The sequence below is a fragment of the Phalacrocorax carbo genome, chromosome 2, assembly GCF_963921805.1.
Source record: "Phalacrocorax carbo chromosome 2, bPhaCar2.1, whole genome shotgun sequence".
NCBI lineage: Eukaryota > Metazoa > Chordata > Aves > Suliformes > Phalacrocoracidae > Phalacrocorax > Phalacrocorax carbo.
This window is the reverse complement of record NC_087514.1, coordinates 3,916,850-3,932,146: the sequence shown is the minus strand read 5'-3', so window position 1 is coordinate 3,932,146 and position 15,297 is coordinate 3,916,850.

Genomic DNA, 15,297 nt, shown 5'->3' with positions numbered 1-15,297 from the left:
TTATTTAAAAGACATGTAGATGTGGTGCCTAGGGACATGGTTTAGTGGTGGAGTTGGCAGTGCTAGGTTAACAATTTAGCCTGTTGATCTTAAGGTTTTTTCCCAAAATAAATGATTCTGTAATTCTATGATTCTGTCTTTAAAAGTCTCTTCCAACCCAAACCATTCTATGATTCTATGACTTCTATTTCATGCTTAATTTCTAGGAAAGTAGAACAAAGTCTGCAGCAATGTAACACCTCCTGTTCTCCTTTGCTTGCTAGACTAAATCTCAGGCTGGCATTGAGGCAGGGTTTCTGCTTCTTGCTTTTCAGTCCTTTCTTTCTTTTTAACTTTCAAAACTTATCACCTCACAGAGCACTTCTTGAGTTCTTACAGAGGTGGAAGAGGATCTGGGAGACATAGGAGTGGCCGTGAAGATGTGGAAGACCATTTCTGTGACCAAGTCCTGCCTCTTTCAAAATCTCCTTAGTGCCTGGCAAGAAAATAAGAGGTTTTTTCCTATGTGGAGCTAAGCTAGTGGGGAGTACTGCGTGCCATTCCCAGAAGCCCCAAGCATACACACAACAGGGAGACAGGAGAAATTAAAAATTAAGGAAATGGATACCCAAGCTGAAATGTCTTTTGTTATGGTGTTGTGAGAAAGACACACCACCTCTGTGGACAGAGGAAGATCACCATATTTACTAACCCCAAATACTATAATTCAGTGAATTGCTCCAGGAGCAAGTTATCAGTTGCAGTACTGACACTGAGCCAGGGTATATATGGAAAAGCAGTTTCCAAGGGGGTAGTTTTTAGGCTGATTGAAATCTGCATAACTCAGTGAAATCCAGAGAGTCAGAGACTTAAGAGTGAGAATGAAGCCTTAACCTTCTCTAAGGAAAAAGTTATAGCCATGCAATGCTAAAATAAGCTTCTCTTTCTTTCTGCAGAAACTGCAAGTGTGTGGATGTATCATTGTGTGATCAGCTACCCACTGGACCTGCTTTGGTATTCAGAGACAACATATCCTGCAGGGACAGAGAAAACAGAATTAAGTGGGGGAGCAGAGACAGAACCCTGTGTCTAACAGGCAGCTTGAGGCCCCACTTATTGGGATTGCAGAAGACGAGAGAAAGGGAAAGGCCAGTTTAAACCTATGTCTGTGTCCCTGCCTTACAAACAGGCTTTTACAGAAGGAGAGGATGGTGGAAGTGCTGTCTTCTTCCCCTACGGCAAACAAGTTTTCTGTAGTTGAGAACAGGGAGGATGTAGGTCCTCTGTCAGCTCTTCTACACTATAAGAATTGAGAGGATAAAATATCACTTTTAAAGAGGTTGATTAAATTGTTAAAATTTCCCACCAGGTTAATTTTCTTTCAGCTTCTGATGCGGTTCCTAAGTCTGAGCTTCAAGGAATATGTACTGTAGTATCAAGTATATTGTTCAAATGTCCGGAACATAGGATTTTCCATACCGGATCAGGCCATGAAGTCACACTAGTCCCTAGCCTGCCTGATGGCATGGCCATTATCTCATAGTTCAGAGGAGGCAGTAACCAGGCAGATGATCTAAATGTTGAATTCCCTTCTTGCCTGAAAATAACATGGACTTGCCTCTGGTCTCCAGAAGTTGAAATATCCATCGATATTTTTCTTGCCAGTGTTTTTGAATTTTTATTATAACCAATTATTAAGAGATATTAGACTTATATAGGTAGAGTAGATGTTTGGAATAAGAAATAGCTAAATGAATGTATTAAATATTGTTATACTGGTTTAGAATAAGAAAGAGATAAACGAAAGTATTCAATATTGTTATAAGAAATAGATAAATGAATGTATTCGATATTGTTATATTAGTTGTGTTATCACAGGTGTATAACTATTCTTTTCAGTCCATACAGTGTACTGCTCATTCTGTCTCCTGTATAGCCCCAACCATGGCTGGACTAATCACCAGCAGAGCTAATCAATAGAAAGAATAAATACAGAAAACTGTGGTTAGACATGAAGATTAAGTGCTGATTTTGATATCTCTGTTAACTGAATATAGATATATAGAAGATGAATAAGTAGAAAAAATTAAGGGTTGGAAGGTTAAATTCCAAGAAATCAGAAAACTTAAACAAGACATCGGGCAGACATTCTCAGAATGATATAAAGGCCTAACAATGGGCCAATAAGGCTCGTGACCAGAAGCAGAACTGAGACCGGGATGACAAGAACTTGCTGAAGGTGGAAAAATAAGAACTTTTAACTGGCCAGAAAAATGAAGCATTGAGAACACAGTGGAAACTTACGATTGACTTTGACAATAACATAATTATCAGGGAAACCTATGTAACCTGAAGGCTGTGTCTTGTTAGTTGCCACACACTGAGGTGGTGGCCCAACTCTGAGTTGTGATTAATAAAGCAAACTTAGTGGTACCCACTGTCCTAAGAAATTATTTGACACCAATCCTCTTGGGTAAAAGTTTTACAATTCTGAGTGCCAAATTAAAACTTATTATATGGTATAGGTCGATCTCTCAGATAACTCTCATATTGCTGTTTCAGTAACCTCCTATTTCTTTGAATATTTTATATGTTGGCCTCTGGGCTCTAAACATTTTAAATTGCCATAAATAGACAATAATGCATAGTGAGATATGAATGTGTGCAGGTGTATAAGTGTGTAGATTCTCACCACAAAAACTCATGTTGCTTTTCCCCTTTGTAGGACCAGTATGGAGTATCCTAGATAAAATACTTCTTTGCAAAGCAGTAACACAAGAGCCTTTGCTTTTCCAGCCACGGTCTTTGAAGGATGTAAGCATTTCCCTACAAGCTGTGGGGCTTGAACAAAAAGTTAACCTTGCACTTAAGTGCTTTGTCAAGTAAGTTGGGATGCTGATTTGATGTCTCAAATGTAAGCAAGTTAACAAGAAAAATAATGAGATTGAGGCAGTATAACGTTTATTAGTCACTAGGTATTTTCCACAATCCTTTTCTCTATTCCAAAAGACTTGATCTGCAAATCAAGAAAAAAAAACAAACATATCCATTTACCTGAGGTCACCATTCACACAGCAGGGAGAGCAAGTACTGGGCATAGACGGTGTGAACTAGGTAGAAGTTCCATTGCAGACATGATCCAGGAAACTTTCTTACCTACATAAACCCTCAATGTACAAGTCATTCATGTATAATTTTGTTTGACCCAGATACCACGCAGTTATGGGGGTTTAAACAGTCAGCAGTTGTCAGCTTAGCTGCAGTAACTGATGACATGCACATTCTTAGCATCCAGCAAATATGAAATAAAGCACATTAACTGAATCTCAGTGAGAGAGAATCAAGATACAGTGAGTCATCACACTTTTTACAAGGAACAAGGGGTGTCCTTAATCAGTTATCCAGGCTCAACTAACATTCAGAAACTTGTTAAGCTGTGGTTACTTATTTGAAACATTATTATAGTTCAGATCCAAGTGCTCCAACATAAAAACAAAACAAAACAACAACAACAAAAACCAAACCCAAACCAGAAAACTGTGTTGATATAAGAAGAAAACTTTTTACACAATGAGGACAGTCAAGCAGAGGAACAAGTTCCTCAAAGAGGCTGTGCAGTCTCCACTGGAGGTTTTCAAGATGCGTCTGCTCAAAGCCCTGAGCAACCTCGTCTGATCTCATAGCTGACCGTGGTTTCAGTATGACCTTGGACTGGAGATCCTTTATGACCCCTTTCAGCCATTATCCTATTGGCCCTATGATGATCCTATGAAACTGAAGAATGAAGATCACCTTCATAATCTCACTCTGACTTTGGGAAAGGTACAGACAATAAATCTAATACTATAGAAATTTCTTTGATGCTTCATTTAAATGTGAGTGAGAGAAGTAGCAGATTTTGATCTTCTAACGCACTAAAATGAGTTGAGGTGCTCTGTAAGGGCTTGAAAAGACAATTCTGGACTCTGTTTAGTGTTTAGAGAAGTAAAGTACATTTTCAGGTAGAAAATATAATAGAATGATGTGCTGGTTTGGGCTAAGAAGGGGTTAATTCTCCTCACTGTGGGGGTCAGCTACCTTTTCAGCTTCCCGCGCTCTGCCGCGTGGCGGGGGGGCCTGGGAGGGGCAGAGCCATGGTGGGGGCGGCTGACCCCGACTGGCCAATGGGATGTTCATTCCATACCATGTGACGCCATGACCAGTATATTAAGGGGGGGCAGTTGGCGGCTCGGGAGCGGGTCGGCGGGCGGCGAGTGGCTGCATCGCGTGCGGTTTGTTTCGGCGGTTCGTTCCCCTCCCCCCTCCCCTGGGGCTTTGCGCTTCTCGTTGTTCTCCTTTACATTGCATTTCTGTTGTTGTTTCTTTTAATTTTAATTATTAAACTGTTCTTATCCCAACCCACGAGCGTTACCCTTCTGATTCTCTCCCCCATCTACCAGTGGGGGAGTGAGCGAGTGACTGTGTGGGGCTGAGCTGCCGCTAAACCACGACAAATTATAATATTATAGCGTAGAGGGTACTTCTCTGAAACAAAGTGCAGCACTGTCTTTGCCAGATTTCAGATCTCAGCTCCAATGCGTAGCATGAACAGAGCTTTTTGAAAGGATCACTGGTATTGCATAACTGTGACTGTCCTGGTTTCAGCTGGGATAGAGTTAATTTTCTTCATAGTAGCTAGTATGGGGCTGTGTGTTGGATTTGTGCTAGAAACAGTGTTGAAAATGTGGAGATATCTTAGTTGTTGCTAAGTAGTGCTTTTACTAGTCAAGGACTTTCTCAGCTTCCCATGCTCTGCCGGGTGCACAAGAAGCTGGGTGGGGGCACAGCCAGGACAGCTGACCCAAACTGGCCAAGGGGATATTCCATATCATATGACGTCATGCTCAGCATATAAATCTGGGAGAAGAAGAAGGAAGGGGGTGGGGGGAGACATTCAGAGTGATGTTGTTTGTCTTCCCAAGTCACCACTACAGGTGATGGAGCCCTGTTTCCTGGAGATGGCTGAACATCTACCTGCCCATGGGAAGTACTGAATGAATTCCTCGTTTTGCTTTGGTTGCACATGTGGCTTTTGCTTTACTTGTTAAACTGTCTTTATGTCAACCATGAGTTTTCTCACTTTTACTCTTCTGATTCTCTCACCCACCCCACCGGTGGGGGAGCAAGTGAGCAGCTGTGTGGTGTTTAGTTGCTGACTGGGGCTAAACCATGACAGTGAGAAAATATATTTCCATGGTCTTATGCTGTGATGAATCTGAACCATTTTATCTCAAATTCTCAAAATTGTCCAGTGTAAACCAGATGTCTGATACAGAATACTTTGTTTCCAAGATAGAATTAATCCCACTTTCTCTAGTAGGTAAAATGTCAATGGAAAGTCTAAATTATTCCCCTAAAACCCCCTGTAGCCTTGGTAGTGGGGCAAGGGCACTCTCCAACCTATGTGGCTATGCTATTTGAGATGGATCACCATCTGGGAGTTCTGTTCTTTCTTTATGCAATATAGAAGGAGCTTACCTGACGAGTATAAATGCCTAGCTTCTTGATGCCTAAAGTCAAGACAAATATATCCCCAATTCAAACAGCTGAAAGTCTGCAAAGTTATAAGCACTGGAAAGCAGGTTTAATCTGGTTAGCCATCAGCATCTTCCACCATGAACAATTCCATCAAGTCCAATTTTGGTGTGAAGACATATATTTTCATGGGCTATGATCAAAACCCTTCTAATTTCTCAGTAGTTCATGTAGCAGTGAGTTCTCTCATTTTCTCTTTAATATTTTATCAATGACCAATAAGGACTTGAATGCACACTGAGTTTACAAACAACACTAAATTAGGAAGGACTGTTGATTCCCTTGAGGATAAAGAGGCCTTACACAGAGATCTTGATAGATTAGAGCACTGGACAATCACCAGCCTTATGAAATTCAACAGACAAATGCCAGATTCTGCATCTGGGATGGTGTAATCCCAGATGTACGTAAGACTGGGGGTCAAAAGGCTGGAATGCAGCCCCGCAGAAAGGGATCTGGGAGTTCTGGTTGATGGTAAGCTCAATAAGAGCCAACAGTGTGCCCTGGCAGCCAAAAGGGCCAACAATTTCCTGGGGTGCATTAAGCACAGTACACCTAACACATCAAAAGAAGTGATTGTCCCAGTATATTCAGCACTGAAGCTGTCTCACCGCGAGTACTGAGTGCAGTTTCAGGCTCTACAGTATAAGAAGGATACCAAATATTAGAATGTGTCCAAAGAAAGTCAAGAAGGATGGTGAAAGGTCTAGTGGGCATGACTTATAAGGACCCACTGATGATACCGGGGTTGTTTAGCTTAGAGAAGAGGAGACTGAGGGGTGACCTCATTGCTGTCTACAACTTCCTCATGAGAGGAAACAGACAGGGAGGTGCTGATGTCTGTGCTCTGGTGTCCGGTGATAAGACACAAGGGAATGACTTAAAGCTGCATCTGGGGAAGACTGGATATTGGAAACTAGATTGGATATTAGGAAAAATTTCTTCAGTGAAAGAGGGTGGTCAAGTGGTGGAACAGGTTCCCCAGGGAAGTGATCATGGCCCCAGGCCTGTTGGTATTCAACAAACATTTAGACAATGCTCTTAGATATACAGTTTAAATTTTATGTTGCCCTGTAGAGTGTCAGGAGTTGGACTCTATGATCTTTGTTGGTCTCTTCCAACTCAGGATATTCTATGATTCTCTAATACTATAGTTTTGGCTTAAAATTTTAAATATTTATCTTTAATTTTAAGCAGCATTGCCTTATCTCTTCTTATGGACACATAATAAAAACCAATGGAGTGATTTCACTTCACCCTATTTTTTTTGTTGACTTCCACATGTTCTATTTGCAGTTGCTCTTCTTGCTGCTATTCAGCCTCTTTCCTCATGAAAATCTCTCAGGGGTCTAACCTTTTACAGTTAGCTCTCCTCTATTTATGGTATATCATGCTGAGGTTGGATATATAAGCCAAACTTTGTGTTCCAGATGTGAATATAGTTCTGATGAAAAAATAGTATTATCAAGTTCTTGGAATATTTCTCCCCCTCTTTGATTGCAAAGTTGTTCGGGTTTGGCTTTTTTTTTTTTTGTTATTGTTGTTAGGTTTAATCTCTGTGATGCACTGAGAGAGTTGCTAATAGAAATGGTATGAATCTGCAAGCTGCACTAAAGTTAGTAGGGGTAAATCGATTTGCATAAACTGAAACTCTTGCCCTTTAATACGATTTTCATATATGAGTTTTTCTGCATGCATATTGCATTGCTATATTTTAAATTCTCTTTTGGAAAACAAAATTGGCCTGATGTGTTTACATTAAAATGCAATGTTCTGCGTCTGTCAATACCAGTCTTTGAAAAGTGTATTGATATTTGAAGCTACTGTCTTTCTTCTGTCTTTCTTTTTAATTGATCCAATTTAGAAAAGAGAATTAAAAATTTGAAGTTTTTAACTCTCTTTCATTAGAATAAAATTGTAATAGATATGATATTTATTCTGTCAAATATTGCGTGAGCTAAAGCTGCAACTGAGAAGAAGTGGCTAGATCTATTTTGGAAACTTCTTCCCTGACATATCTGACATCTGCTGTGATTTTGTTTAAATCACATGAAATAATTATTGACTGTTTAGAACACCGATAGCCAGTGGTTGGTGTTAATGATACATGATGGTACAGCACTGTACAAATCTTGCTGTACAAATGTGATAGAATTGCTGATTTGCCTGTATTTTGTCAGGTTCTGCTGACAAAAATATTACAATCCTCCCCCAAAAATCAGCTGGAGATTGCTCTGGTGGGTTTGAATCCAGCCCTCATCTCCACTTCCGAAAGAGGCTTACACAGTTCTTCTTTCCTTAAAAACTGTCCTGATTTTGAATTGATAATTAAAAAGTCAGTGCCTCCTACGCTCAAAAGCTGAATGGTGTTCTCCTTTCTCTATACCCATGTTGACTTTACAATTAAATCCTGCCTAAATTCTTCTTGTCAAATGCATATTGACACCCTTGCCTAAGTCTGATTGACTGTCAGTTTCCATGCAAAGCTCTCCGATAGCTTCCTCTCTTTCTCTGTCTCATTTATTTCTTTCCTATCCCTTTCAGGATAAGTTCTAAGGCACTATGGGAAAATTTAAGGCACTGTAATCAACTGGCATTTACTATCCTTAGTCTTATACTTTAAAATAAGTTATATATATAAAAGCTGCAGACTGTGAACAGCTTAGATCAATGCAGAATGATCAAGTTCCATTGCTGATGATTTTCTCTGAGACAATTGAGTTCTTTCTTATGAATATTACAATATGGTACACTGAAGATCTCCACACCTTTATTATTTCTTTGATCCACAGCTCCTTAAAGTTTTTTGTTCCTACAGTTACTTCTCCCAGCTGCTTGGAGAAGTAACAACTTTTCTCCAAACTCTGTTTCTCCAGGTATGACAAGCATGAGGCCTAGATTTAATCCACTCCCTGAATCCTCTTCAGCCTTCATTTTTCCAAACCCATCAAGTGTCATGCACTGAACATGACATTTGCTCCCCTGTGCACCTCTTATAAACAGACTCCAGCCTTTCGCTTGGTCCATGATCCTGTCTATAGTGTTATGCAGTAGCTGGGGTCACGCTTAAATAATAGTCTCACTTTCCAAGGATAATTTCTTTTATGTTTTTAGGTGATATGAAGGTCCTTGAGCATTCTGTCTTCCCAAGATCTCCAAAAGCAAGAAAACCTTATTCTGGTGAGTGGTTGTTTGAGAAAGTCCAGCAGTTCCTCAACAGAACCGTAGAATCATAGAACCGTTAAGGTTGGAAAAGACCCTTAAGATAAAAAAGCAATATTAATGGATTGATTATCTAGGTAGGAGATGGGATATTTTCTTAAGTGAAGCTCATGGGACTCCTTTAGTATGAAAATTGCAATACAAATATATTATTATCTACCTCAAAAAACACTGAAATAATCAGTCCCACACTCATCACCATGGTATCTGAACACCTCTGGGATGATATAATAATGTAATTGATCTAAAAAAGGTAGTGTAATTATACCTCTGCTGCAATATTTGACACATAGAGTCTATTAATAATTACTCTTTTACTTACTTTTTGAAAGGATCTATTTTCTTCAATGAGAGACAGCGAGATAATTTACAGACAGGAGAGCTCTTTGATTGGGGAAAGTATTAGACCTTAAATGAGAAGTTCAGTGTTTGCATTTGAGCAATTGATTGACTCCTTGCACCTCAGGGCTCCTCAACAAGAAAAGATAACAAGGTTTTTGTTTACTCTAATGTGTTTTCTCCGGTTGGATGCTCAAGACCCGGAGAAATATTCATTCTGGGGACTCTTCTTACCCAAAACTAAACCTTATCCATCTAAAATGTAAGCTTCTAGTCACAGATAGTCATCCTGGCTCCTTCTGTGTTCAGTAGGGAGAAACTGAAACCACCAGAAAGAATGACCTATCTCATACCAAGAAGGGAGTTTGATGAGTGAGACAATGGACTACGATCACAATTCCTCGACAACAGATGGAACCTAAATAACCAAATTAGACTGGTTCTTGAATGGACACAAGCACTCCCGTACCTTTGTGAAGTCAGATTGTAGTGTGTTAGGGCATGGATTTTCTCTTCTGAATTTCATTTTCTCCTACTGCGTGTGAAGCCAAAAAAAAGATACAAATTCCACAGGACCTGAAGGCACAGTGTTACATAGTATATTTCTTTATATACACACACGTATGTGTATATATCTACATGTAAATATACCTGTTCTAGTCACCAATTACAACGATACAGTGATACTACAACATATATACTAGTCTAGCATTGCAGTGCTGAAAGGAACACAAACAAAACCACATCTTAGGTAGCAGAAGCAAAAGAGCATATGAATTCCTTGGTGCATAAATATGTGCCTGTTTCTGCTGTTTGCGTGACAAATGTTTTCCAAAATGAAGGAAAAAAAACCTTCAGTACAAGCTTAAATCCTTGTTCAAGAAAGTAGTTAATAGGGGATTATTTTATGCATATATTTTAGTCTTGTTGCCTTCAGGAGGACTGAGAAACATGCAAAAGTTAAGTAAATGTCATCATGGTAAAATAATGCATCTATCTAAATCAGGAAAAGTGAAACGATGGCTATAATTGATCAGACTCCTCTCAAAGGTCAAATGCTGCCAAGCATTGGTACATGGGGTTTTTGGCTGTTTCTTCAATTGACTTTTCTTTTTGTAATATGACTGTTAAAAATTTATTTGCAACATTTTAATTCACAAATTTAATTATAGTTCAAACACCTGCAAGCAGTTATTAAAATTTCCCTTTAACCAGATTCTCCTATATTTTACAATCTTCACACACACACACACACACACAAAACCCTAATTAAATTTTGTTTGTTTTTATGCCTAATTTGCAATTTCTGATTTTCACTTTCTTCATTAATTAGATAAGGAAAAAGCCATAGGGTTTTAATTACTCAAGATATGTGTGAACATATCTTCACTTTCAATTAACGGTGAGATAGGATGCTTGAAGAGAAATTAACTAACATAGTAATTTTTCTTTTATTATCCTGACAGAAAACATATATATCATGAGATGCTATCAGCAGGTCTGTTTGCACTTCTTAGGAATCTCTTGGGTATGTCTTAATTTGAAAGAAATTCAATTATAGGAGGAAGAAATAAAGGCCTAAATCTTCAACAAGACCTGTGAATGATTGCAGCATTTCTACTTCCTTTAACAGGATCATTCCCAATTAGACTTAGTCTAATATCACTAGTGGATTTTCCTGGGGTAATCTGGCATTTGGTATACATAGCCTCCAGTGAAGAAAATACTGATTTCAGTGAGCTTAAAGTCAGGTTTAATACATAATGGTAGTCTGTCTTCCTAATTTTATGAGCAAAATATGTATATGAATACGTATGAATTGCTCATAAAGATCTTTCTAAAGGGAAGGAAAAGTCAATGGGATGATAAATGCCAATGAGTAGAGAATAAATATACTGGGAAAGCCCACAGGCAAAGTCCATAATAACTCACTTCTCATGCCCAATACTAAAGAACTGAATGAGCTGTGTGGGGATCTAACACACCTTTGTTAAGACACAGCTCCCTCAGTCACCAAGACATCAGCTGTACAGTTGCATTTACCACTACTGGGTTATGAAGAGCTGGTGAGCACCACATCATGGCAGTCTGGCCAGTCATACAGAGACTTCTCTGAATTATTTGTTTTTCGGGAATGACAATGTCTCTGCCTTGTCTTCTTGTCCTTCTATGCTGTGTGCCACACAAAGCCCATCAAACCTGTCATTTTTTCACTGCTCTGAGTAACATAGAAATGGATGTCTACACCAAAGCTGTCAGAATCATTTAGAGATAAAAAGACTACAGCATAAAGGAAACAAGCTGTCTATGCTATGGATTAATTTAACCTGGTTTTAGGGACTTGCAGATATACCCATGTCATTAAATATCTTTTCTTCCTTATAAATTATGTAAAGAAGATAATACCAACTTTAATAGAGCCAACGCTCCAAAATGAAGTAATCTCAAATCATCAGCACTGAACACATCCCATTGGTCCCACAGACAGATTGCCATGTTTTGGGGGGCGGGGGTTGTTCTATGGTTGTTAGGCCAGAGATCTTCTGAGACTATGAAATCCACCCTGGCTTTAGGTTTGCAAACTCACAAGTGTAAAGGAAAATCACACATACTGTCATTTCAACATATTGCAACATTGGACTGGTAATCTGCTGAAACATTAAATAGGCTAAAGCAGATGCAATATGCATAGTTACGAAACCTGGCATAGTTAGGACTAATCAAACAGTGGCTTCTGTGTAAATTAACCACAACTGTGGATAGCACCCCAGTCCCTCTGAAATGGAGTTTAACCTTAGAAATTATCTTGTCCAGTTACCTAGGCAGCGCTCAAAAGCCTCCTAATATTTTGAACAGTTAAGACACACAAATTTATGTTTCTTATTCTATTATCACTGTAGTCTAAAAGGATTTAAGATTTAGAAAGTCTTCGGGATAACACTGGTCAGACACAAAGGCTGTGTAAATTTAAGTGTTTTCGCACAGACCCAAGTAGGTGAAGTGTACCGTTGACACAGTTAAACTATGTGAATGGTCCTTGGCAACCTTTAGGTCTCATCTACCTTAGAGTCTCCTAAAGAACAGCAAGGCAGAGCTCAAGAATTAGCCCAGTCCAGGACTAATGGATAGTTTGGACGTAGGAACCATGTTGAAGGCTTGGAGAGTTTAATAGTGTGCATATAGTAAGCCTATTTGAGTGGATATCAGGGCTGGAGGACAGGCCTTGGAAAGCCCTTAGTTGAGGTGTAACTAAGGGGATGACAAACAACTCATTTTATCTACCATGGACACCTGCCTTAGATGGGGATCCTCTCCCTTGAGGGATGCTTGGCACCATCAACTGATAATAGAGGGAGCCTAGGTGGTTTGCTCACACTCACCACATATCTTCAAGGCTAAGGGTAAAGGAGGCAAGTAATACACTCGTGTAGGATTCCTTGGGCCATCTTGCATAAATCCTTTAGACTTCACATTGTTCATTTTCCCCAGTTAACGAAAAGGAATAATACTGGCAGACTTTGCAAACGTCTGGGTTAAAAGGGTTGTTAAAGGAGGCTTTGCTATGACTGTCATTACTGCTGTTCTTAATGGTTTGTTTTTTTAAAGCCCAAAGTCCCGGTAGATACAATTAAAGCCTGTCCAGATCTAGTTCGTTAGCACTGTACTACCAGTTCTAAAGGCTGCTTTTTCACAGGGAAGAGTATTTTGTCCAAATTTCCTCCAATGGTTCAGAAATCTATATGTAGTCACCTAAAATACGTGGCCCAGTTTTCAGAGGGCTAGGCATTCACCACTGCTGTTTAAATGAACTGCTGAATCCTGGCTGTCATGGGACATGAGAGCATTTGTTTAGAAGGATTTACACTGGTTGTTAAGTATCAATGAAGCCAGGATTTGTGAAAGACATTCATGATTTTGTGTGCCTCCGTTTGTAAGGTGGGGAATTCAGACAGAGACACGACAAAGGATTTTGATTTCGAAAAGGTACCATGCAGTAGCCCTGAGAAAATAAGATCTTTTTAAGGTGTTCCAAGTTAGACATGCAAAATGAAAGGTCACATTTGAAAATCACTGAAGATACCCACAGGCAATTATCACATACAGAATTCTCCAGTTTTAATTAGCAGAGAATGAATCATTCCATAGAGGGTGAATTAAAAAAAAAAGAAAAAGAGATGCAGGGTGGTAGTGAGGGGGAAAATCAAACTAGATTTCAGTAATAGACAAGTACTAGTTCAGGTCCAAGAAATATAATTATTTGAAATGAGACCCAAAGTGAATGACAACAACACAATGGAATTTGGTTTTGTATAATGCTTTTCAATTTTAAGCTAATCAGAAGCCTTTTTTTTTTCTCTTTTTAACAAAGTAAATACATGAACTGCATACTTAACTACCATTGAATGTTGTAAAAAATATTTATGGATTTATTTGGCAGTTAACAACATGGCCTATAGCAATTAATATTTTTTATTTACAGAACTCAGTGCTGATAATGGACAACTAATAAGCATGCTTAATTGGCTTTTAACTACTGGTATCTTGTTATAGTATTTTCCTCTTTACCCAATGGCAGCAACATTCCTGAGAATTTCAATGTGAGTTTAATAGGTTGCTGCTTTTTAATTACATTTTTATTGCTTATGCAAATGCATGCTCATTTGTGTGGCAAGTCGGGGTCAGTAACAAGGACAGTTCTGGCACGTTTCTCTATTCAGTACCTGCACTCAACAGTGCTGTAGCTCCTTCCGTTCTTTTTTCCTCAGTGTGGAAGAATTGGCCCCTTCTCTAACTCCTTGCAGAAAGTACCCAAATAGCGAAAGAGTTCATGTCAGGAATGCAGACATCCTGACTGGTGCACAGTGATGTAAGCTCTGATTGAATTATCACAGTAAAAATTGTTCTCTTTGCCGGCAGCAGCCATGAAGTAAGGCTGGCATCACCTTGAGTTACCAGCTTGTGTTTATGAACTGACCTCACTATTGCTGGCAGATGAAAAAATATTGGCCAGGCAGAGGGAGGAGTTGCAACTGCGACTATATAATTCTGTCCTCAGAGCTGAAGGAGCTGGCACAATTAGCTTATGGTCTACTTCTGCCTCCTATTTTCCTGCTTTCTTGCAAATAGCAATTGCACTAGCAAGGATAAAACCAAAACAAACAACGGTACAGCCTAGCGGTTTGACCATAACTGCAAAAGCAATCTCCTTTAATCCTGGTCAGTAGCCGGTGGAGGCCGAGATATGTCTCCACTTTTGAAGCAAATCAAAAGCTTAGAAGAGAGCCAGAAGGGAAAGAGAATGAAACTTTAACATGAAACAGGTCAGACGTTGGGGAACTGAGTCAGGGATCCCCACGGCCAAGAGAAGATTCAGGTAGGATAGTCACCTTGTCCCAACAGAGTCCCAGTCCCTGAAGCATGTAGTGTGTTCCTGAGAACTGGGTAGTCAAAGAGTCCCCTGAAGGGTCCATCAACGATGGCTTTATTGGTTCTAAGCAATTGAAGGGAAAGATGACTTGCTCTTCTGTCAGTAGATGGCACTGTTTCTATGAACTACTGACACACACACCCAGAACTGCAGCTGTAGCTCCTTCATATATTCTACACAGGGAGAAAACAAAACAAAACAAAACAAAACAAACTGAAACAAATCAAACCACACCCCCCAAACAAAAAAAATCTATAGAAAAATAGCATTTTTAAATTTATAAAATTAGTATCCTGAATTTGAAAATGCCTGAATTGTTCTAAGGTTGCTGATTATCCTTTATCTTACACTTCCAGTCTGTATGCAGTATGATAGAGTCTTCACTCACATGCTTATGTTTTCTGTTTCCAAAGGAACACTGCCTCAGTTAATGCAATGAATAGAGTTGATCTGGGGATAAGATAACTGTATGGGATAAAGAAGAATATATTTTAAGGAGTTCCAGGATTCATTGGTCTTGTGTATTGAGGAACAGATGGAGGCACTGCACTTCTGTCTGAGAAAGAAATCTGTGCATGTTCACTGAGTTGTACATGAAGAGTGAACTTGTTGCATTGAGGTTAAGCTGGGTATTACGTGCTCAGGCAGTGTCTACGTACCTGGTTACCTAGTCACGCTGACGAACGTCTGGAAATATCCAAATAACCAAAATCCTCAAATGCCCACTGGACAAAATTTCTGCACAGGTCAAAAAT